The 23,249-nt window shown below is 40.2% G+C and overlaps 1 protein-coding gene across 3 annotated transcripts in view; it reads right to left on the minus strand.

Annotated features, from left to right (window-relative positions):
• Sox102f (transcription factor Sox102F) overlaps positions 1 to 22,934 on the minus strand; it is a 150,194-nt gene extending 127,260 nt beyond the window's left edge. Inside the window, exons 1-2 of one of the 3 annotated variants that reach the window (XM_070304700.1) lie at positions 22,868 to 22,934; positions 22,325 to 22,367 (exon numbers count right to left, since the gene is read on the minus strand). The gene's annotated coding sequence lies outside the window, so the exon portion shown is untranslated. Of the gene's footprint in view, positions 1 to 7,638; positions 7,923 to 8,845; positions 9,219 to 22,324; positions 22,368 to 22,867 lie in introns of those variants that run through there. The other 2 variants (XM_070304702.1, XM_070304701.1) reach the window with 2 other exon arrangements.
• Positions 22,935 to 23,249: the final 315 nt, after the last annotated feature.

Below are 23,249 nucleotides of genomic sequence, written 5' to 3' on the forward strand. Positions count from 1 at the left end.
CAAGCAATAAATACACCACGAGGGACAATAATATAAAATAAGGTTGTCTTTCGAAATTGTAAATGCTTCCGAAAGGCATAACCGTGTTATACGATCGAATAACGACGTACTTGTTACGAGCGTGCAAAAGTTATAACTCGTCTACTCGCGCCAACATTGTATTTCCGTTTATGCTAGAGAGGAGAGATATGCTAATCGTTAAAGCGCCGAATATAAAACGTTAATGTAACTATTAGCGATTAGGAACGGTAATGCTACAGAAGCCGGTGTAAAAGCGTCATAAAATGTCAGCGAATGTATACAATATCTCTCGCGACACTCGAGATCCGAGTAGCGAGAAGCATATCCACGAGGCATATCCACGAATTGTCAATTTTGTTCGATGTATGCAAATTATTCTTCCTCTTCGCATTAATCGGACTAGCACGATACAATCTCGCTCTACGTGTATCTACTAGATAATATAGCGCAGCGCGACAAAGCATAAACTCGCGTAACACGATAATAGCATATGTTCGAGTTCATTTTATCGGCGTTAGCACAGCGGTATCGGCGCGCGCGCGTGCGTGCGTAAAGAACGTCCGCGAATACTGCCGTGAAATCCATCGAGGATGTAAAGCGTAAATGATCCGCCGCATTGGCGAGCCGTTATTGCACAAACGATGATCCGGCGTTTCGATTAATCGGAAACGAGTTTGCCCGATCGGTCGCGGCATGAAGTAACGAAGGAACACATTGGCGTGAAACGCGCGAGGCGGGCACGCCGGGACGGGAGAAAGAGAGGAAGAGGAAGAGATGAAGAGCCACCACTCGACGGTGTCATGACAAAACGCAGGTACGTACTTAAGTGTATATAGTGGTACCCGCAGGAGGCAGCGCGGGGAGGCTCCCCGGCTGTAAAGTATAAAGCATTAAGCGTTAATCTCGACGGTGGACAAGATAATGCCCGAAGTCGGCTCCGTGTGAGGAGCCTGTGAGTGGCTATTTATCTCGAGTTTAAATCGATTTGTATGCTAATCCACGAGAGAAATCCGCCTGCGTACATAAAACTGAAGGAGGCCTACAAAACTCAGCCTCCATGAGATTCCAGATATATCCCTGACTAATTAGGCCCACCGTCGCCCTGCCTTCTTCCTTTGGCCTTTCTCCTCCCCCTCTCACCCCTTTCCGATGATACCGACCTTCCACCCATCAGGAATAACCTCTCTTCGTCGAGAAACCATCGTGTTTCGCTCAACAACAGAGAAACGCCAACCATTCATTTGGAGAAAGAAGGAGAGAAAGAGAACGAGGGAACGAAAGGAGAGGAGGAGAGCTCGCTTCATTACGACAACGGCAACTACGAAAACGTGCGCAGTCTTTCTCTCTCTTCTTTCACCTGTATTAACTCCACCGATAAATGCCTCGGGATTCCAGAGGCCAGATTCGCCACTATAAAGGATCGTGCTTTGCAAAGAGCAAAATGGAAACGCAGAAGAGCGGGGAAGAGGGAAGAAGTGGCCCTTTAAGGATCGCCGCGCAAATGACCGTTCGCAATCGGCGATCCGTTGACACTACGATGACTCGCTCTCGTTGACATTTTCTGGGGTCCGAGAAGTAAACTCGTTAAGACCGAAGGGTACCTGTTGGCCGGGTCAATGACCGTTTCATCGATAGCGTAAGCAGGTGCAGGTTATGTCCTGCACGCGCAGGTAGATGCGTCGGGTTAAACAAAAATTTGGAGGGGTTCCAAATGGGAAGATATATTTGAAGATTTACGGATCTCTCTGAATCTCATCGATCGCGACACGATCGCGTATCGCGACAAAATTGTGCTCCGTTTTGTCAAATGTATAATGTGGCTTTTATAAAATATATTGTCTCGTCGAATAAAAGCGTATTTCGATATAGAAAGAAGAACTAAAAAAATTTTATCGTCGACCAAGATAAAAAAATACGCTTCGTTAGTCGGACACAAATGCACTTTCGAATTTTAATTTTAATTACAACTAATCTCGATATAATTTGGATATTAGGAGAACCGGGATCGTTTTCAGGTGATCGTCAAGTGGGCGTGTTGTCTCTTAGGCTATAAGATGAAAGCTATCGTGGATGCGGGAAGAATACCCACCTCACTTTATTTCCCAGCTGGCATCGGTTGCCTCGTTTATGGGTACGAACCCACGGACATTAAATCCGTGAATTGCTTTGATCTTTTATATTTATTTCGTGGAAAGGGGGGGATTCGATGAGGCCCGGTGGGCGAACGGGTCAGGTAACTTTGCCGCGAATCATTTCGCCAAGTATAAAATAATGAACATACGCGTGCAAAACTATCAAAACTAAATTTCTTTTTCATAACGATCAGATTTCGATAACGCCCGACGCTCTCTCTGACATATTTTATATACAATGTAATTTACATGGGTTTAAATTTTTTAATTTAAGTAGCTGAAATACGAATTATTTGTACAATTATTAGAAATTATTTCAATTTTCTGGCCCCAACACACGCAACTTCAGTTTAAATTTCCTATGTAAAGAGCGCGACCGGACACGCGATGTAACGAGATAATCAACTTGTCGCGCGTACTTCGAGAATGGATGTTATGAGTATCGAACGTTTCAATATTTATATTTCATGTCGTCGTTCGATAAAAACGACGGCAAACTTAATTCGTTCGTCCATGCGCGTTTCTTAGATAGGTAAGCGCTTGAAAAGGACCAATTATGCGAGAAAACTTCAATTTGCATTTCGCCCCGGGTTGCGAGATAAGATCATGCATACCGCGATCGGCGAACGCAGGACGCATGCGTTTCGAGACAAACTGGTCGATCGGACATTGTTCCACTCTGAATAACCGGCCGTAACAATTGAGTTCGATTTTGAACAAAGAACTCTATTAGGACACGCGGCGTGCATTTTCCATGCCAAGGCGAACAGGATTCGCTACGAAGACAGATCGCGCGATACGCGAACGACGAGCTCGTATTGTATTCGCTATATGGGCAAGACCACCTGTTTCGCAAAAATTCCATATCGATACGTAGCATTGCCGATTACGTTTGGCATCAAATCGCACGCATCTTGACAAATCGAGAGAAAGATCATGCAGACACGTGACTATATTCAAATATGCGCGATTGACAGCAAGCTCACGCGATGGGAATATTGCTCGATTGGGAGAGATCTCGGTATATATGATGGATCAAACGTGTCGATTAGGCAATAATAAAGAGTATTGAAAAGAAAAATATATATATACATATCGTGAGAAATTTTAAGCATTTGATTTAATTACCTCGCAAAAAATGTATGTGACATGGAATATTTAAAACGACAACTTTTAACGATATTCAAAGTTTTAATTCGCATTTAATAAAGCAGGATTAACAGAGAAATATATTTTTCATACAATATCATAAAAATTAGCGCATATCTGCTTGATATATACGAAAAATATCGTCACTCTTGATGCGGAAAATTACGATATCCTATGGTCTTTACGTTCAAGCACAGCGGATTTACATGTAAATTGTTACGTACAAAATGAATATGCCGTGCTCTAAAGGATTTCATTCTGCACATTTACGAGCTTCTAACACATCGAAACGGCTCTGAGAAATACCGACGTAACTCAACGCTGATCGTTGAAGAGCACGCGAGAAACAAGTAAAGATTTACGACAAAGGAAAATATATTTTACATCGCGGCCACGCGTATACATTTTGACAAGAATGAGAGAGAGAGAGAGAGAGGAAGAATTATCTTATAAGGGTTAGCGACGTCTCGCTTTCCTTTGTGACGCAGCGCGTAAAAGGTTTAACGTTGCGTGCTTCGGGGGTTGACTTTGCGCGCGGTAAGCTCGAGAGATGTTTCCTTGACAAGTTTTTAGTGATATTCAAAGTCAGTTTTTATCACAGACGGATCTATTACGGGAGAATTAAAGGCTAGTGTGTTATAAAAAAAATATGCGTCTTTTCAATAAATCGATTACTTATTATTATTTAACGTATAAAGATATCTATTCGTTCCCTTTTTCCGATGCATGAAATATTTATCATCAGATATGTAGCATTCAACGGAAAGTTTTAAAATACTAAAGATAATTGTTGAAATTTTAATATGTATTTTTAGATATCATTCTTTGCAATAGATTTATCATCGCGAAAGATGCATTACAACTCGTCTTGTACTCTCTTACCTAAATATCTGTATCCATTGAGGATTCTAAGAACGGGAAGGTCCGGCTTCCCCGTGCGTATCTCGCGGTAGACGTTTTACGACATTCGCTCGAGCTATAAATCGTCGAGCTTGGTCCGATTTATGCATCGATATCGGCGCACTTAAGTATACAAATGTGCCCTTAATTGGACTGTCTCCTCCCATGCGTACAATAAAAGCGGCGCTTCACGCGCTACCCAAATCACTGTTGACAGGTACTCCTTTTAAGTAAAAATTATGGCCACTAAAAATGACCGCTATCAAATATACGCAACGCGAGAGAACGCGATCTCGTAACAGGTATAACGTGCAATGAAAGTACTGATACGGAACTGCGGCAGGTGTCAAAGATAACTACATCTGTTTATAAATTTTTGTAAATTTTCTACATCGCCGTGTGTATTTAGAATTTGAGAAAAAGAGCGACGAAGTGAGGCAAGGTACGACATGAGTGCCTATGAAAAAGGAACTAAACTAAAAACGTAACATTTATTCGACATCTTAATTTCCGGTTACAAATGCCGCGATACAGAATTGACTTAATAACTCGATGGAACCACATTGTGCACATTGTACAATACAGGGTTGGGAAGTAACGCGTTACTTGTAACGCCGTTACCGTTACAGTTACTTTTTTTCGGTAACTGTAACGGTAATGGCGATACAAATTTTATTTGTAATGGAAAAAGTAACTTCGTTACATTTTTCGGTAACGAGTAACGAATTTAACAGTTACTTTTATCGTTACTTTTTTCAAATTTTTTGATTTATTTAAGATATTATTCTTGCTATTGTGCGTGATAAAATTTTTATCTTAACCGTAAAGCCGTAAGCAAATCAACCAATTAGCATTCTTAAAATGTTGAAAAAATGCTTGAATGTGATTGATCAACTTATGGCTCTTGCAGACCAGTGCGATGACGCGACGCGCGATATCCAATGAGAGCTTTATCTTTTCGGAAAAGCAGAGCTCTCATTTACTACCAGTTCTAAGTACCTTGCAACGAAAATTTGAAAATATCAATAAATCTGACCTTATAGATTGCCATTCATTAGTTGAAGCTATTCAGCAAGGTTTAAATAAAAGGTAACTTATTAATTTGATTAATACATATGTTATTTAATTTTAAATAAGGATTTAATTGAAAAATATTATTTTATTTTAAACTATTGATTCAAAAGTATTAATTTCGATAAAACAAACAATGTCGCTTAATTTACTATATTTGATTTTAAATTTCTTACAATATTTGAAACAAAAGAATTAATAATAGCGGCATGTTTACATCCAAAATTTAAGTTAAACTGGTTAACCGGAGAAAAAAGAAAACGTGCTGAAAATTACTTGGAGGATTTATTGGGAATCCGATCAACTGAAAATTCTTCAAAAGCTGGAAAATCTGACGATCGCGATGATTTTTTCATTTTTGAGCAAAAAACGGTGCAAAATTAATCTGAACAAGAAGTATTGCAACGGTTTTTAAAATCAAATAATTGTAATATAGAAATGTTAAACGACTATCCAAAACTTAAAAAACTTTTTATTAAATATAATACAGCTCTACCAAGCAGTGCATCTGTAGAAAGAATGTTTAGCATCGGTGGCTCTGTATTAACACCACAAAGAGGGCATTTAAATGATGATACTATGGAGCAACAAATTTTATTAAAATTTAATAAAGAATTTCGATAAAATTTAATCATTTATTTTGTAATAAACCTTGAATGAAATCTTGCTTACAATTTTTTAAAAGTTTTTCTTATGCAAAATAATTTATTAGTTTGTATTGTAAAAAAGTAACGGAAATTGTAACGACTCGTTACTTTTTAGTAACTGTAACGGTAACGAGTTACTTTTTAAAATTAGTAACGAGTAACGATAACGAGTTACTTTTTAGAAAAAATAACGGTAACGGTAACGAGTTACTTTTATAAAGTAACTTTCCCAACCCTGGTACAATATATCTGAGATATCCGCGTACGTGTAACGAAACAGAATAATACACAGGCTATAGACAATTTCCACCGACCGTCAAGTCCCGAGAAATTTCTAGTTACATTAGGAACAATTAAGTGCTTTGATTAATAATTTATTGTGTTGGGGGATTACAAAATATGATCAAACAAGATGTACGTTTTCTCGTATCGAGCCATTTGCAACAATTGGCAAGATTGTATAATTCTTAGCCAGTTCATTCTAAACATTTCACGCCTATCTTGTACTTTCAGATTATTATCAGACGTGCTCGGTCGCGAAAAGATAAAATTCGCGCGATGCGTGTATGTATGTGTGAATCTATAATAAGTTAATAGTAAGAAAAATACACGAAGGAAGATGCAGCGATAGGAATAACTTTTACAGATTCTTTCAAGGAAATCGTTACACAACCTAACCGACAGAGACAACTTTCCGAGCGCAATCATCGGGCGTTTTCCTTATTCCACGTCTATCGGCGGCGTGGCTGATTCAAGTTTATTTTTCATCGCAAGCGTGTGAAAAATAAACGCAAAATACGAGAAAGTCGAACGTGTCGGTAGCGATGCACCGGTAGCCACTGACGCGAAGCGTATCTTTGCGATCGTAACCGCGATCTCATTGACGATTGTTCCACATGCGGCAGCGGCCGCGATCGTTTAGATGGTTGCGTGCTTTTAATTAAAATAAGCAGCGTATTACGATAGATTCCATTCAACGGGCATAGTTTGACCAAAACGAGAACCGACCTCCTGGAAGGAAACGGACGCGGATTACTTGGATAATGCGCGAGTTTCGACGAATCGAAGAGTGCCGAAAGCGCTGCCGCGGATCACCGATCGAGAACTGTCTCGCGTCGCGAATCGCGAGACGAGTTACATCGCGAACGTGACCGAGCCGGATTTAGCGAGAGCGCAATTTTTGCTATTTGCGACGAGAATCAATCGGACCGCCGCCATCATGTCGCGATCACGTGCGCGCGATAACTGCTCGAATTGGACAACGATCGTCTTCTCTCTTTCGCCGTGTTTACGGCGGTACGCGTCGCCGAACGATGCTCGACAATCGAAGGATTTATCGTTCCATTTACTCGCGTATTACCTGAAAATCCGTGCTCGCGACGTGAGAGATCGATCGCATCTGGTTCTGCGAATTGCTCTCGCGCCTAATTGACATTTTTGAGAGACTGCCTCTTCCTTCGCGCACGCGAGTCAAGATATATTCTCGACATAATGACGCGAAGAATTTTCTACCAACGTCTGCGAAAGATTAATCTATACCATGTCCACGTATCTTTCCCATATAACGTATCTTCGACGAAGAAGCGCGGTGTTTGTAAAACGTGATACAGCAAGACATAGAATTACTATTCGCGTATTAAATCATATACTGATCTCGCTGAAAAAGCGCAATATTTTTCACTACGAGCAAAATATTATAGTAAAACGTAGCAGCTTACCGTCAGTTTCCACTGGCTATTTCCGAACAAGCGAAGCGTCTATTGTGCGAATCACTCGTCATCACGATTACTCGTCCGCGTACCCAATTTCTAATAAAACTCGCACTAACTCGCTGTTTCTTTTCAATGACACCTGACACGAGGTTTTAAAGCTCCTGCACTTTCGTCAAGGTGTTTCACCCCACACTATATAGTCCACGTTTCTGGGCGATCCGAGAAAGAGATATTTCGCACTAATCACAAAAAGCCAGATAAACCGGACGAATCTTTCGCGATACACTATATGTATTGACGTTTAAAACTAATTGAGCAATCATCGAGATCATATCGATCGCGCAGTATATCGAGTCGATTTTACGCGTTTATTATAATTAAAGTATAAACTATTGTATAAAACCAAAAGAGGCTTATTAACAATTTTGATTTAATCGTTATAGAAAAAAGAGAAATTATGTATAATAATAAAATTTATTATTATAGAAAATTATAGATATAAATAATAATAAGATAGAATTATTATAGAAGAAGAAAAGAATATTTAAAATCGATAACGTTTTCCACCATAATAGAAAACGCACTTGATAATTGTCAATAAAGCCAATGACACATTACAGCATAAGTAATTAGCACCACAATTTTCGGGTAGACCAAACCCAACGTCTCGTTTACGATCAAACAATCTTCTCAGATCAGCCTTGTGTAAGTAACAACGAAGATTCTCAAGGCTCATCAAATTGGCCCGGTTGTGGATCGTTCGCCCTTTCAGTCCTGCTTCAAGGGATACGAAGATAACAAGCACGATAGCAGCATCAATGTGGGATCATGCAAGAGTTGGCGTTCCAGAACAATTAACCCCAAAGTCTAATCGCTTTAATTAGCATCGTCCATAGTTTCCTTCCAACCTATTCTGCCCTTCTCGTCTATCAAGATTCGGAGCCTCCTCCGCTTCCTCCCCGTCATCGGGTCCTTCTAATCCTGATCTACTTTTTGATCGATTACATCCGACCGCTGTCGATTAGTTAGAAACTCAACGTCGATCGATGATAGACGCTTTAGATTTTGATCATTGTGAGATTTGTGGACGACAAATAGAAATGTTGGATCTAACAATATTTCTCGACAACCCGCCTTCTTAACGAAAAATCTATAAACTTTTTTAATGCAAAATAAAATTTGAAAGATGATCCTTTCCTAAGGATTCACTTGCCAATAAATCTCACAGCAGAATCGATATTACGATGACATTGACGATGAAGTTGACAGTTGACGATCGACGGGTGCAATTTCCCACGTGTTTACAACGTACTGTCCCGTACCGTGAGAGAACGCGGTATCAGCACGCATCCCCCATATCGCCACTCGATCCTGCGGAGATCCGCGTATCGGCCGCGAAGGGATGGAATGGATCTCTCGCCGCACGTTTCACGCGTGCCCGAACATTTCTCTCGTTCACACCCGGCGCCTGGTACATACACGCATGGCCAACCGATTGGATTAATTCGGAATAGATTTTCGTCTCGACCAACCACCTCGCGGTACCGCACGAGCGTCGACGTGAAATATTCACAATACACCGCGGCGGCGGGAACGGGCGCGAACGAACGGCTACGTACGATGACAATGATAATGATATAACAATAGCGTGCGTTCTCCACTGGTTCAGATCTTACACTGAAGACCAAGGTACACATACACATGTGTGTCGGCCGGGCCGGCAGGTAGAAGAAGGAGGTAGAGACCGAGAGGAGGAGGTGGAGTGTGGCTCCGGAGGAAGGGGAGCCCACGCTCTCGTGCACCGGCCGCGCACACAATCGCGGTACCAGACACACACACACACACACACACGCATGTATGTGCTCTCTCTTCCTTTCTCTCTCATTCGCGTACACAACGTACCCTATTACGCTCACGCGATCGCGAGAGCGGAATCGGGAGAGCGCAGGAGAGCACGTTTACGCACCTGTATGTGTCGGATGCTGGAGCCTGGTGTACGGGCCCGTACACTCCGCGACATGCTATCTCCCTCGCGCGAGAGTGCTCTCGTCTTCCCCGTTATATCGCGCCGCACGGTGCGCGTACGTGCGTGAGCACGTGTGAGAGGGCCGTGTGCCTACACGCTAGGAGACAACGCCACGTCGTGCCGCACACAGCTAACCCGTCGGTCTTAGGGGCCCCGCCACGTCTCGTCCCGCGCGCGCGCGCGCGCGCCACAGCATCTCGCTTCACTTACATACGATACGATACGAGCGAGCCACAAGGCAGGTAGGTAGCGTACAAAACTAAAGAGACTCGGGAGAGAAGATACGGAGAGAGCAAGACAGAGAGTAACGATGAGAGATCCAGGTAGAGTGAGAGAGGCAAAGAATCGGCCGGGAAGGAAAGAGAGAGAGAGAGAGAGAGAGAGAGAAATATTGTGAGGAAAGAGGGTGTCGGGGCTAACCAACGTTGGCCAAGAGGAAGTAAGACAAGAGAGAGAAAAGACGAAAGGATAGACAGCCTGCGGTCATGGAGGGGTGTCCGTTGCTGCTTCTGCTACTCCCGGTATTGCTGCCGATGCTGCTGCCGTTGCTGTTTAACCGCGGATACGCGCGCTTTAACGCAGTCGCGCGGGCTCCCATCTCTCTGTTTTTATCTATGCTGCCATCGTTTAGACCAGAATGACGAATTGTTCGCGAATGATGCGTATACTCATTGATCCGTATGTATGTTTTCCGTGGACAACGGACGAGACTTGGATCAAAGTGTCATATAAGACAATGATGGAACGAATAGTATAACATCTTTGATCGTCTATATAATCTCGAATTAATTTATTTCTAATATAAAAATCATACGAATATTAATTATTGATTAAAAGAGAATTGATATATTACAAATTTATAAAGTTAATTTATATATAAAGTAAATTTTTTATAAAAATTATATACAAGTGTATATATATATATATATATATATATATATATATATTGGATAATTAGTTCAAAGATACAAATGATCGTATACTTTATAGTCTCTTCTGTCGATTCTTTTAGAATTTAGTGAATCATAAATGAATCGCACGAGTGTATCAATATTAAATAATAAATGGTAAAGAGAAGATGTAGCTGTAAGAATATCAACGCGAATAGCATCATGTATCGGCCTATCTGTCCCGTCTCCGCCTACGTATTTCACCTGTCATCTCCGCTTATCTCAGACGATCCGTTCATCCGTCTTTCAAAAACGCTTCTCTTCTCCTCTCCTTCATTGCTTTTGTATTTTCTTTCTCTTTCTTTTTACTTATTTAACGGAGCGAAAAATAACTACTGGAGAAAGTAAGAATGGTTATTGTTGAGAATAATTCGTAATAATAATTAAATTAAATTGATCTTTACGTTTTTTATAATTATTCGCGGCCGAGAACGTAGCGTGGATAACTTGGTTGAAATAGGTTGAAGAAAAACGTGGCAATAATACTCTAATACTCTAATAATTGTCAAATATTCCTAAGAAATCCGAGAAACAGAACAACGTGCGTCGACAATAGCACTACCGTTATATAAATCGAATTACCCAACATTACGAAGCGTTACACAACTGTGTTTGCGCACATCGTGCCAAAGTGATTTGTTTGTACGCAATTTAGTACATCTGTGCACACGGCCTTCGCCGAGCGAATTCGCACATTCGAAGCGATAAACATGGTACGCGAAAAGCGGAAAGTTTTTCGGACGCGATGTTCCTTTCTTTCCCTGGACCGTAGCATCGTTCGTCATTAAGGCGAGCGCGATTTGCATACGGTTCGCGAAAAGGGAGAGGCTAAGCGAAGGGAGGGGAGAGAGGGACACGCGAAGCAGGAGGCCTTTGATTTATCGTTTCTGCTGCCGCCCTCCTTCGACGTTCCACATGCAGCGTCTGATTCTGTTGCGCCACGTTGCGTTCCAATTTTCAGTTCCACCGGCGCATAATGAATCGGTATGCAAATCCACGAATAGGGATCATAACTCATTCGTGCGATATCGTGTTCTCACACGCGGTCAATCGAGCGTGCTTCGCGAGATAGACACGACACGGGGGCGACGCGGGACGACGCGAGACCACGCGAAGAAGATAAGGACACCGAAGACCGGCCGTGGCAATTATACAAGCGCATGCGTGTACACGCGTATACGCGCGAGACGATATTCGATACAAAGATGCGGAGAAAAAATTCCCAGTCAAACTGACATGAAATATGTGACACCGAGACCGCGTAAAAATATCGGCCCACTACCGTCCCTGTTAAATGTTCGCTGCGCTCGGGCGCGAAGCCCACTCACGACCGGATTTTCTAACTGCGCGTTGTCGTCCGCGACTCTTCTGCATTACGGATTCTCTTGTGGAATCGGATTGGACAAACAGATTTATGTATTGAGGATTAGAGAAATTATCTTGTACACGAACAAGTGTTAGAAGAGTAAAGACGATAAACCTTGCGGAATAAAGTTTTACGGATCGATCGATCGATCGATTTTATAAGTTCACCTGTCACATGCAGCGGCCATTAATTATTTTCGTTTTATTACAAGGAAGAAAAAAAAGAAAAAGAGGAGATAAAAGATTTTGCAATTTGTTTGATGCGATGATCGCAAATAGGTAGGGACGCACCGTACAGAAATAGGACAAGCGTACAAACCAGTATCTTTAGCGAGTGCGAGAGATGACATACGCCGCGGAGATACTCATTCCTGCACCGAAGGACACTCCCGGGATAGCACCGCGGTAAGATGGAAATACGCCTTTCGTTCGGGGCCGGATTTATCGCGTGCTTCTCGGACATTAACGGCCCAAAGTGTCAAGGGCGACTGAGCTTGTTACGGCGCGGATGCTCCGGCTCTATCAGTCGCCGAACATTGACGGGAACCAGCGAGAAAGAGACGCGGATAGACAGATTGAAAGCAGCAAAGAGAGGACTGCGGGGTAACCAGAGGGAGCGAGGCAGAGAGATAGACACGGGTGAGAGAAAGAGAGAGAGAGAGAGAGAGAAAGAGCGACAGTGAGGCGAGTAAGGGTTCGTTCGAAAAGCAGGGTACCCGTGTCCATTGACCGTAGGTACGCCAGTGTCGACCGCATCGATAATTCGATAAAGTGTCCTCACATTACCCTATTGATTGCTCCATTGTCCCGCGACGCTTCTCGACGATGGCTTCGTCGAGGCTTTCAACCCTTGGTCCGATGCTTTGGTCTCACTTCCTTAGTCTCGTCGGCGACTCGTCTGTGTACCCGACGTAGTAGTATAACGATAGGGTTTTCTTCTTTTGTGATTAATTAAATGTAACACTCCCGACATTGTCCGCGCGCAAAGCATAACACTTCGAGATAATTTGCGAGAACCCATCCTCGAGCGACTTTGTTCTTATCGCGTCGAATTTGTTCGTATTTCGTTGCAATGATATATATATATATATATATAAATTATGAAAAAAAAATTCGTGTTTATTATAAACTACCGAGACTGATAATCAATTATATTAATGAAAAATCCACGTACAAAATACGTAATTGAATTATATTTAAAATTAATGATCTGCGGGACAAGGAGCAATCATTTGTTTCTCGATGCGCTTATTATATTGTCATTTAAACCGCATCTTGAAGATCCGCTGATACCTTGCAGACGCACAGGTTGCTTGCATCTGGTTCCTAAACTTCATATATCAACGGAGCGTACGATCGGTTGGATCTCTTGTGAAATCGGCGATCGATTATACCACGAAAAAAAGATGGTAAAAGAGGCGAGATCCGGACCTTTCGCTGGCGTGCCTGAATCCTAATTGAATCGTCAGGATGCTCCACCGAGTGCCGGCTCTCCGGATACCGGCTGCTGACGTCAAGAATGTGACAGATCGGACACCGAATCTCTTCCAGAAATTAAATCTTAAGGTTGAATTTCAATCGATTAAATTTATAATTTTTATATGTATTTATCACCGAATTAGTGCTCACATACAACTCGACATGTTTAATTGAAAAAATTCAAATGTAAGTACATTCGACTTCGCACACGTGTACGTTGCGCTCGATTATAAAGCTCTTCATAAATCCACTCTATAAATTTGTCTTCCCGAAGAATATTAAACGCGTCAAGAAGCGCATAACGAACTCTTAACACGTCGATGAATCGTCTATGTAAACACTCTCTCTTCTGTACAATTATTTTTTCTTTTTTTTTTTTTTATAGAGCTCTAGCGACGAGTATTGACGGGAACAAGTTGATTTTGACATGTGGATAATAATTAAATTATCCGAAGATTCGACTACCGGTTCTGCGCGCGCGAGGCGGCGACTTGCGCATCACGCTAGGTAATCGTCTGTAGCTATTTGGGAATCTTTCGAAACTTTGGTCTCAGCCGAGGCTGAGTCGTAGTCGTGGTGTTCGTACCTGCTCCTGTGGGCGGGACCCGGCATGCCATTCTATTTCAGCCCCGGCTTTCATTCATAACTTGGGTTTTTAATAGCTTACCGCACAGTGCCTATGGCGACGATGTTATACTCCCGGTTGTATTCCTCGCCTTCTCTCAGTATTGACCTCCTCAATGCGGGCGAATCAAAAATCATTCTCCATACTTAGCGACGTCGTTATCTCGGATAAATCGACGCTCGATTACCTTTCGCTTTAAACTATTCGCTGTTATACTTGAGTTTTGTATCGTAATATTTTGACTATTTTAAAACGGGATAAAATATTAATTAATATATAAATGAATTAATTTAGCAATTTGTATTATTTTTTCTTTTGTTTATGCGCCATTTCCTGACACTCGACAATCTGAATGACTCCATTAAACAATCGTAACATTAAAACATGAAATATTTGATGTACGATAAAGAATGTGACTTTTATATCGCATGGTATCAAATATAATCTAATAAAATAGATTTCAATCTCTCTCTCTCTCTCTCTCTCTCTCTTTCTTTTGGGTAAAATTTCTTCATCATATATTAAATTATCATTAGAAGCAATATTTTCCACGTTTCCACGTAAAGACAATACGGTAGCAAATAGTGATTGATGACATTAAACTTAACGAGCGTCGTTACAGTTACAATCTTGATGAGTTTATGTCATCTTATGAAAAAGAGAAGGTATTTTGATATATTTTGAAATCTCTAAGGAGAGCAAGGGGACTCAGACGCGGAGGTGTAATTCCATGGAATATGCTCGCGAATGAAGCTGTCAATGCATCGAGAATGATCGATATGCATATATCTGTCTACGAGGCAAAATGTGCGACAACCCACTCGCACATATCCGTATACGGACGACACGCGGTGAGATCTCGCCGATATTGGAGCTCGTATATCAAACTGAATTATTTATTATCTTCTGACTCAATACATTTTCTTGCATTTTCTCCAGCCTCGCGTGGATTGTAAACTCGCGCCAAGACAAATCCGCTTTGCAGCTCTATTTAACTGCCCTCATACTATAAATTCACTCACTATTATTTAGAATTAGACAATTAATCTTGACTATATTTTTATTTATTATGCCCCGTGCACGTATACTGTACATTATCGTATTATTCTACGAGAAAAGATCGCGTCGTTTCTCATCGCCTATCGTTCATTATGATTTCTTCACGTTACATCTTCGTTCAGCCGATCAACACTTTTGTCGCAGGTGCGGACAAACGGTTCGGCAACAAATCATTCTCGCTTCTCGACGCGAAAACGAAGCGTTATTTCGTCGTAAGCCGATTAATCCTATCGGGCATATCTCCGAAGCCTTACGCGCATACCGTAGAAAGCCATGACACGCGCATAGGTATAAACGTTGCAAGTCTTTCGAGATCCCGCTCGACATCGTCGAGAAGAAAACGAGAATATTGGGAGAATAACCGAACAAAGAGAAAAGAGGTAGGGCGGGAGAGAGATGCGTGGTATGCGGCGAGGGAGGTGGGATGAGGCTTGCGAAGGTAAGGGCGACGCCATGAGGCTTATAAATAGACACGCGGATAATCACTCAGGATTTATGGTAACCACGGATTATCAAGTTGTACAAGGGGATATATTTCATATTCGCGACGTTACCTTATTTCAATGGGAGAATACCTGTTCCGCGCGTTACAAACTGCATGAACGTGCATACACGGGACGACGCGTGTGTTGCATCGTGAGCGCCGTCGTAGGCACTCGCAAGAGAGAGCTCTGTATACGCGTGTATGTGTGATCTGTGCGCCCGCACGCTCGCGCATCAAGAAGACTGGCTCTCGGGGAGACGTCCAGGTGCCCCGTTCTTCTCTTCTTTCATCTTCGTTCAACCCTTTTCCCTCTCGCTGCTCTAGTCTCAAAATCATTCCCACGTTCAGCGGACTACAAAAATACCCGGCCACTTTTCCGAGAGAGCGATCCTCTGACCGATCACCGGCGACATAGTACACCGACTCGATATCCGCTCTCGAGATTAGAACAGGGACTCTTAACGGGCGCGAAGACGTCGTTGGGTCGCCCGTCAGAGCTGGAATTTCGAAACCACTCGACCGGAAGGATGAAATTGCAACCTTTGATAAGGAAACGCGGCATCGAAGAAGAACCAAAAGTTGTTTGTAATAATAAGGAATAAAGACTAATACTTGAGAGAAAAACACACGCGTAAAATTGTTCTTTCATTATTTGATAAATTGTGGTGAAAATATTAAATTAAAATGAAAAAATATCTATAAAAAGCGAAAATAATCACTCCCTAAATTTATATAATTATTTAAATGTAAAATATTCGAGATTATACAGTATATAAGAAACAATTATTCCGCTATCTTTCTCGTTCATCTGAGATTGATCGTTCCACGAAATTTTAATGCAAAATTTAATATTCAAATTTTTATTATCAATGAACGAAAACATCATAGATTTGAGTTCTTAGCTCGAACTTAACTTCTCTTCAAAGGAAAAATTTTGCCACGAATAATATTTCTTTCATTCTTAGCAATAATTTAAAATAACTTGATAATGTATAGCTGAAAGTATGTCGCGGAATAATCAATAACCTGAGTAATATAATGAGAAAAAAATTTAATATTGATGAGAAAAGCAAGTATAGAGTGACTCACGAGCTTCACTCATCTTCCGATTGTCTTCGCGCCCTTCCTTCCATTTTTCATACGAGTGACGCTTCCGATGAGACTCTCTCTCTTATTAGGCATCGATGGAGATCGTGAATTACGGTAGACAATGAGTTTATCGATTCCGGATGAAGGTGCGCCGCGCAACTTCGATAAACGAAGAGAACTGTCCGCGAGACGATCGCTGTCTCGACTCTTCGTCGGTCCGTACGTCGTTCGCGGCAATTACTGCTGGCCGAGCCCCGCGTTAGAAAGAAAGAGAAGGATAGGAGCGTGCTCGCACACACAAATGTACGAGACTTTAAACGCGAGTCAACACTGTCGACGAGCCGACAGAGGCATCGCGTGTACCGGCAGATAGTATCGCCGAGATACAATAGAGCCAAGACCGTCTTACTCTTTCCCCCGCCACCATCGCCGCCATTCTCTTTTTCTCTCCCTCTCTCTCTCTCTCTCTCTCTCTCAATTCTTCTGTTCCTTTCTCTTCACGAAATATTCCCACAGTCCAGCCTCACACACGCCGGATTAACGCACCCACTGGGCTTCCTATTGTCAACGCACGTAACGCATACATGCATACGGACACATGTCGACCGTGCGGCCTCTCACAATGCCCCAATATTCCTCAATCTAAAACGGCCCGGCGTCTTTTTACACGATTGTTAAGGGCAGCCTTCCCATTATGCAGCAGGCCCTTGGTCCCTTGGATCAGGTTGCTTCGATTTTCATCTATCAACTACGACCGTACACCGTTCACCCGATATACGTATCGCGGTAGTGTTATTGTTCACCGACGAAATCCGTGTCGTCGTTCGATCGTAACTGCATTTCACAGTCTTTCGAGGATTACATTAGCCGTCGTATAATCGCAAGTTAAAATAAAGGTAAGTTCTGTTAAGTTACGACTGGATAGAAGAAAGAATTGTCGTAAATGACGTTTGGATTGAAAAGCCTTTTAACTAACACCGTTACGCGTTCCGACATATCGTTATTTAAGCGTAGTCGACGCATAACCTTTGGCTCGTACTTGCAAGTCGAACATGACGCGCTTTATCTAGATTCATTGTATAATATGACGTAACAGCTTCCATCGATAAAAGTATAACCGAACGCAGTATGCGCGTTTGCTTCGAACCATGTGAGATTACGAATAAATATTAATCGAAGGAAGATGCGTTTTCATCTTAAACGTACGTCCGACAAGATCACTCATCCATGTCGTATCCGTGTCGGCCTTGAGGGTCACGTAGCACGGACGATGGACAGACAGGAAATAACTATCTCGCTGTACCAAGAAGGAAACACCGTCGAAGGGACGAGGGAAAGAGCGGCACTTAAGAGACTCTGGAGATTTAATTATCTTTCTCCTAACTGTTGTCATAATTCTTAGCGTGCATAGGGACAGGTTATAAGGAATATTTAACAAAGCTTTTTAGGAATATGTACAGCAAATAAAAATCTCTACCATAAACAAATTCATTGATAATTTTATTAATTTAATCTGGATCAAAGCTTCTCTGGATTAAGTTTCTCTATCAAATCAGAAAAAAAAAAAATCATTTTTGAACTCTAACAGATCACGAATGACTGAGATATCTCATGATTTCAAAAGAGGCTCGATACTCTCGGATTAATTAGCAACGTTCCTTTTTATCGATGGTAGTTATTAGACGAGCAATAATCCGATACTGCGTGAAAGCTTCTTTCGTTACGTACACTTTAGATTACATCCATTCCCTCTTACACGATTTGCCCGAGAATCCCGCGTATAGTCTTTGAGCATGTGTGGAGATCTTCTTCTGCAGCATTCCATCGCGAGTAACTCTCATTCGCCGCGACTTTAATGACGGGATCAATATAATTTACAAGAATTAAATATAGCTGCCACAACGAGATGCCGATGCATAATGATTACATTATTGCAGAATATGCGCGTACAGATATTTCTTTTGCAACGAACGAATGCAGATATATAATTTTTTTCTACACAATCTACTTCTTTGAATTTTTTCTTACATGCTCAATGTTGTTGAAAAGCAGAATGTAGACTATAACATAAACATTTTAACATGCTTCATAAACATCAGAATATTTGTGTAATTGTAAGATGAAATCCTACAATAATTAAAAATATTATATCCTATCAAATATATATTGTGGAGTATATTTTTTTTTTATTAGAGTGTATATACATATATATGTGTGTGCGCGTGTGCGTGTGTGTGTGTGTGTTATAAAAGTTTTTTTTAGACGCAACTATTAATTTTTTTTTCACAGTACGTTATTAGTGACGATTCGCAAGAATTCTCAGGGAGAGCAAATCTCAGCCGCTACTCGTAATTATATCACCACCGTTTTAAATTTTAATGTCGGGAGCAACGAGCCTGCAATGGTTAATGATCTCTCGCAGCGGTGGAAAAACATTAATGTCAAAAGTACTTGAGAAGTAATTGATCAAAGGGAAGTTATTAACGGCGTCAAGCAGAATTGTAGACATAACGCCAAATACATTTCAAGAATCATATAGTTAAATACGCTACACTTACGTAGCTGTTAGGTAAACATTTCTAAGATAAAGAATATAAATAAATGAACAGAGAGAATGAATTCAATAAAAAAAAAATTATATCTATAGCTCTTATAATTTGCTCTTATACTATGCGAAAGAATTTTATACGCGAGTAAAAATTAAGATACATTTTTCTCATCTGTTATCAAACATAATAACATTCAATATTATAAAAATAAATGTCGCTATATTGGAGAATTCTATTCGTACGCAAGAGAATGCTGCATTCTGCCGATAACTGCTCCTTACGAGAGGACACGGGAACGTGAGTGAGACAAGTCACGCACACGCGTGTTGGACAATGCCGCGCATACCAGGTGACCGCCTGTGTTCGGTGTTTTGCGAACAAATCGGAGAGCATCGGCATTGGCACCCAAACACGTCGACAAGGGAGATCGGAGAAGGAGCGCGGGATAGCAGCGTCAGCTACTGTTGAAAGGAAGGAAGAAGAGAAGAAGAGGAGGAGGAGAAAAACGAAAAGAAGAAATAGCAGCAGAGAGGCTGAAAGCATTGTTACGTTTCTCTCGTGCCTTTCTCCGTGCAAGGAGCCTCTTCGTTTTTTCCCGTTTTCTTTCTTCCTCCCTCCCCCAAATTTCATACCGGTGCACCATGCGGTACCTTCTACCTCCCCAAAGCCATCACAAACGCACCAGCTCATACTCAGGTGTGCTCCATTGTTAGCCGCCCTACATATATCGCGTATCACAGCCTCGCGTTTTGCCCTCCTTATTATGTGTTTGGCCATTATAAGCGGAGAGAAGAAAGAGAGCGGAGAAGGGCAGAGGAAGAGAAGAGAGAGAGAGAGAGAGAGAGAGAGAGAGAGAGAGAGAGAGAGAGAGAGAGAGAGAGAGAGAGAGAGAGAGAGAGAGCAGAGAACACGTATACGCACGCATGAATACGCGTGAGCGATAGTCGAGAAATCAAGTGGTATTTTGTCGTCTTTAAACACAATGTTAATCGTGTCATGTTGGTGCAATCTCGTATAAATGCGAAAATTATAGCTTTTCAATGCGGGAATTGTTTATCTTATAGTACAAGTTCGTAATATATAATTACATGATTGAAATTCAACAACGATACTCAAAGGTTTATGTATTTTAATTTTTTATTATCATTCTCTTCCTAAATGTTCGAAACTTCCTAATAGTAGCGCGCTTCACCTTTAAATTAATATTAATACATACGCATAGAAAAGAAAAGCAAATATATTGATTTTAGTAAAGTGGACAGAAATCTGTACATTTGCAAATGAACAAACTTACGTATCTCCAATTTTGATATAAACAAAAAAAAGAAAGAAAAAAAATGAAACGCGCGAGGAACTAAAATTTCTTTACTGAAAATTAGAAATTTTTCTCGTTGCTTTTAAGCTTTTAGAAAGAGGAGTAAACTAGCAAAGGGACAGGTTTCATTTTTGCATGCTGAAACGCTTACATAATATTCGCCGCAGTACACGACGTTTTGTTGCTTGATTTGCGAGAAACGTTCCAGCGGTATATGCGAAGCACGGAATCTTTATTACCGCGGGCACAAGCACGTGGAATACGCGTTTTTTTTTTTTTTTTAACAAACACGCGATTTCCCTCGGTTTCCAGTCGGCGCGAAAAAGAAAGAAAGAGAAGGGCCTTACGAGCCACAGCCAAAGGGATTTACGCGATGCTTGGCGTGACCTTAAGGTCGTAGCGTCGAAAAATTGCTAAATTATTTAAGACTTCCTTAGCCATACGTCGGTACTTGTTGCCGGATGATTTATTTCGACTATCGTGACGCATAACCCCGCTATCCAATATTGTAATACGTTTTGCATACGTGCACGTATCATTGTCGATGCTCGTAGTCCGAGGGGGACCCGGCGATTGAAACACTATCCGGGCTATATCTCAACAAGTTGGTCGAGCGTTATGAGTACCTGCTCCGCGCGGCATTATGTTCCCCATGGTAGAACGAGTCGCGTTCGGGTGGAGAGCGCAAGAGGAAGATACTTTCGCGATCGTTGGATCAGAATTCCCGTGTTATTGTACTCGACGAGACAAGGCAGGTGTAACACTGACCCCTTTTGATATACATGTTCATCATATTGCGTCACTTGTCATTGCGATAAAAAACTGTCCTGAATGCAATTCAATAAATTCAATATTAACTATCATTAAAATACGTTCTAATAATTAATATTAATTACTATGATCCTAAGACTATCATAAATATTTCGGCTAAAACGAGTTTCGCCTACTATCGTCCATTTCATATTATCCCGCAGCATGTATATAATTATATGTATAAATAATCAATTATCATACCGTTAAAAACAAATTTTAATATTGTTTGTAAAATTTTATTGTAAATTTATTTTTTTTACAACGTTTCTATCTGTATTGCATGTTTTCTTGATATTTATTTTTATATCGACTTAATATCTACAATTTTTTTTTCTTCACTTAAATTTCTAAATTGCTAATTGAGCAATGTTTTCAAAAATATAAACATTTAATTATCAAAAACAGAATATTAAATATTTTTATTTATTAATTATTAAATAATGAGTTCAAATATCAAACAATTTATATAAAGACAAATAATAAAAAATATTTTCCTCTTATTTATTCGATAATTATGCATATTAGAGCCGATCTCACACATTTCAATTGAATATTATTATCAAGGATATATACAATATTATCAAGGACACGGCCCTGAGTAACTGTCAAAAGATTTTAGCCGACGCTTGTTGTTTATTATAAACAATTATTAACAAAATGTTTAATAAATGTGTATTATAAAATATTCACTTGTATCTATATAATCTGGTCTTCTATCTAATTCTATTATACTCCATTTAATACTTTATTCTTATTTTGTTAATAATTTTGTAATAAAAAATGAGCGACGGCTAAAATCTTTTGAATGTTATTTAGGACTGTGTCTTTGATAATATTTATCAAGGTCGTTGAAATCTATGAGATCGGCCTTAATATGCATAATTACCCTGTATATTTTATCTCGAGATTAAAATGAAAAATAATATCATATAACTCACCAGTACGATGCGCAACAGCGAAGTTGTAGTATATAATGTTAACCTGTGTATCATAGAAAAATATGTATTCAGATTATAAAACGGTATATCTAAAATAATTATAAATATTTTAATCATATGCATTTTTTTATTAAAATATATTAGATACGATTAAAGCATCCGTTTCCTTTTTATTGTTTTTTTTTTTTCGTATTCGAAATTTTCAGCGGTTACTAATATCATATCAATTTCTTGCATAAAAAAGCGCAATTATATTTTGACATTACTTATAATAATTATTTTTAATTATATATATATATATACACATATTAAATACAATGAAATATTATTTATGTATCAATTAAAAAAATACTAATAATTTTAAATATTAAAATACTCTGTTTTAAAATAAAATCTAAGATATTTTTTTATACATACATTATATTATATAATAACGTAAAAAAGAAATTACTATATCGCAGAAATAATAAAACCGTATGCAATGCGGTTTAATTTAATCAAATAATAACTAATAAATTATTAAATAAATTGTAAATCGCTCACCTTGCGGTTGCTTCGCCGTCGCCCGATATCTCCCTGGACCTCCTCCTCTTCTCTTTATCTTTTCTTTCGATTAAACTTACACTCGCGACACTGATACTTTACGGACACACGGTTATTATAATCTCACGTTACTTTATACGGCGCTAAAAAAAAAAAAAAAAAAAAAAAAATCGGACGCGCACTTTATTACATATTTTGGCAAAAGAATGAAACGCGAAAATTACCGTCACTATACACTTGGCGTTCAAAAATTGTGTAATCAAATTTATTATTATTTATTTGTATTATTTGCCGCGTCAATGGAAAAATTTTCATCGCTAACAAATGTATACCTTTGTATTTTAAGATAGATTTTATTTTTTGGTCTCGCGCGTTATAAGCG

This window comes from Polyergus mexicanus, unplaced genomic scaffold (genome assembly GCF_030449975.1).
Source record: "Polyergus mexicanus isolate NDT 795.1 unplaced genomic scaffold, iyPolMexi1.0 SCAF_12, whole genome shotgun sequence".
NCBI lineage: Eukaryota > Metazoa > Arthropoda > Insecta > Hymenoptera > Formicidae > Polyergus > Polyergus mexicanus.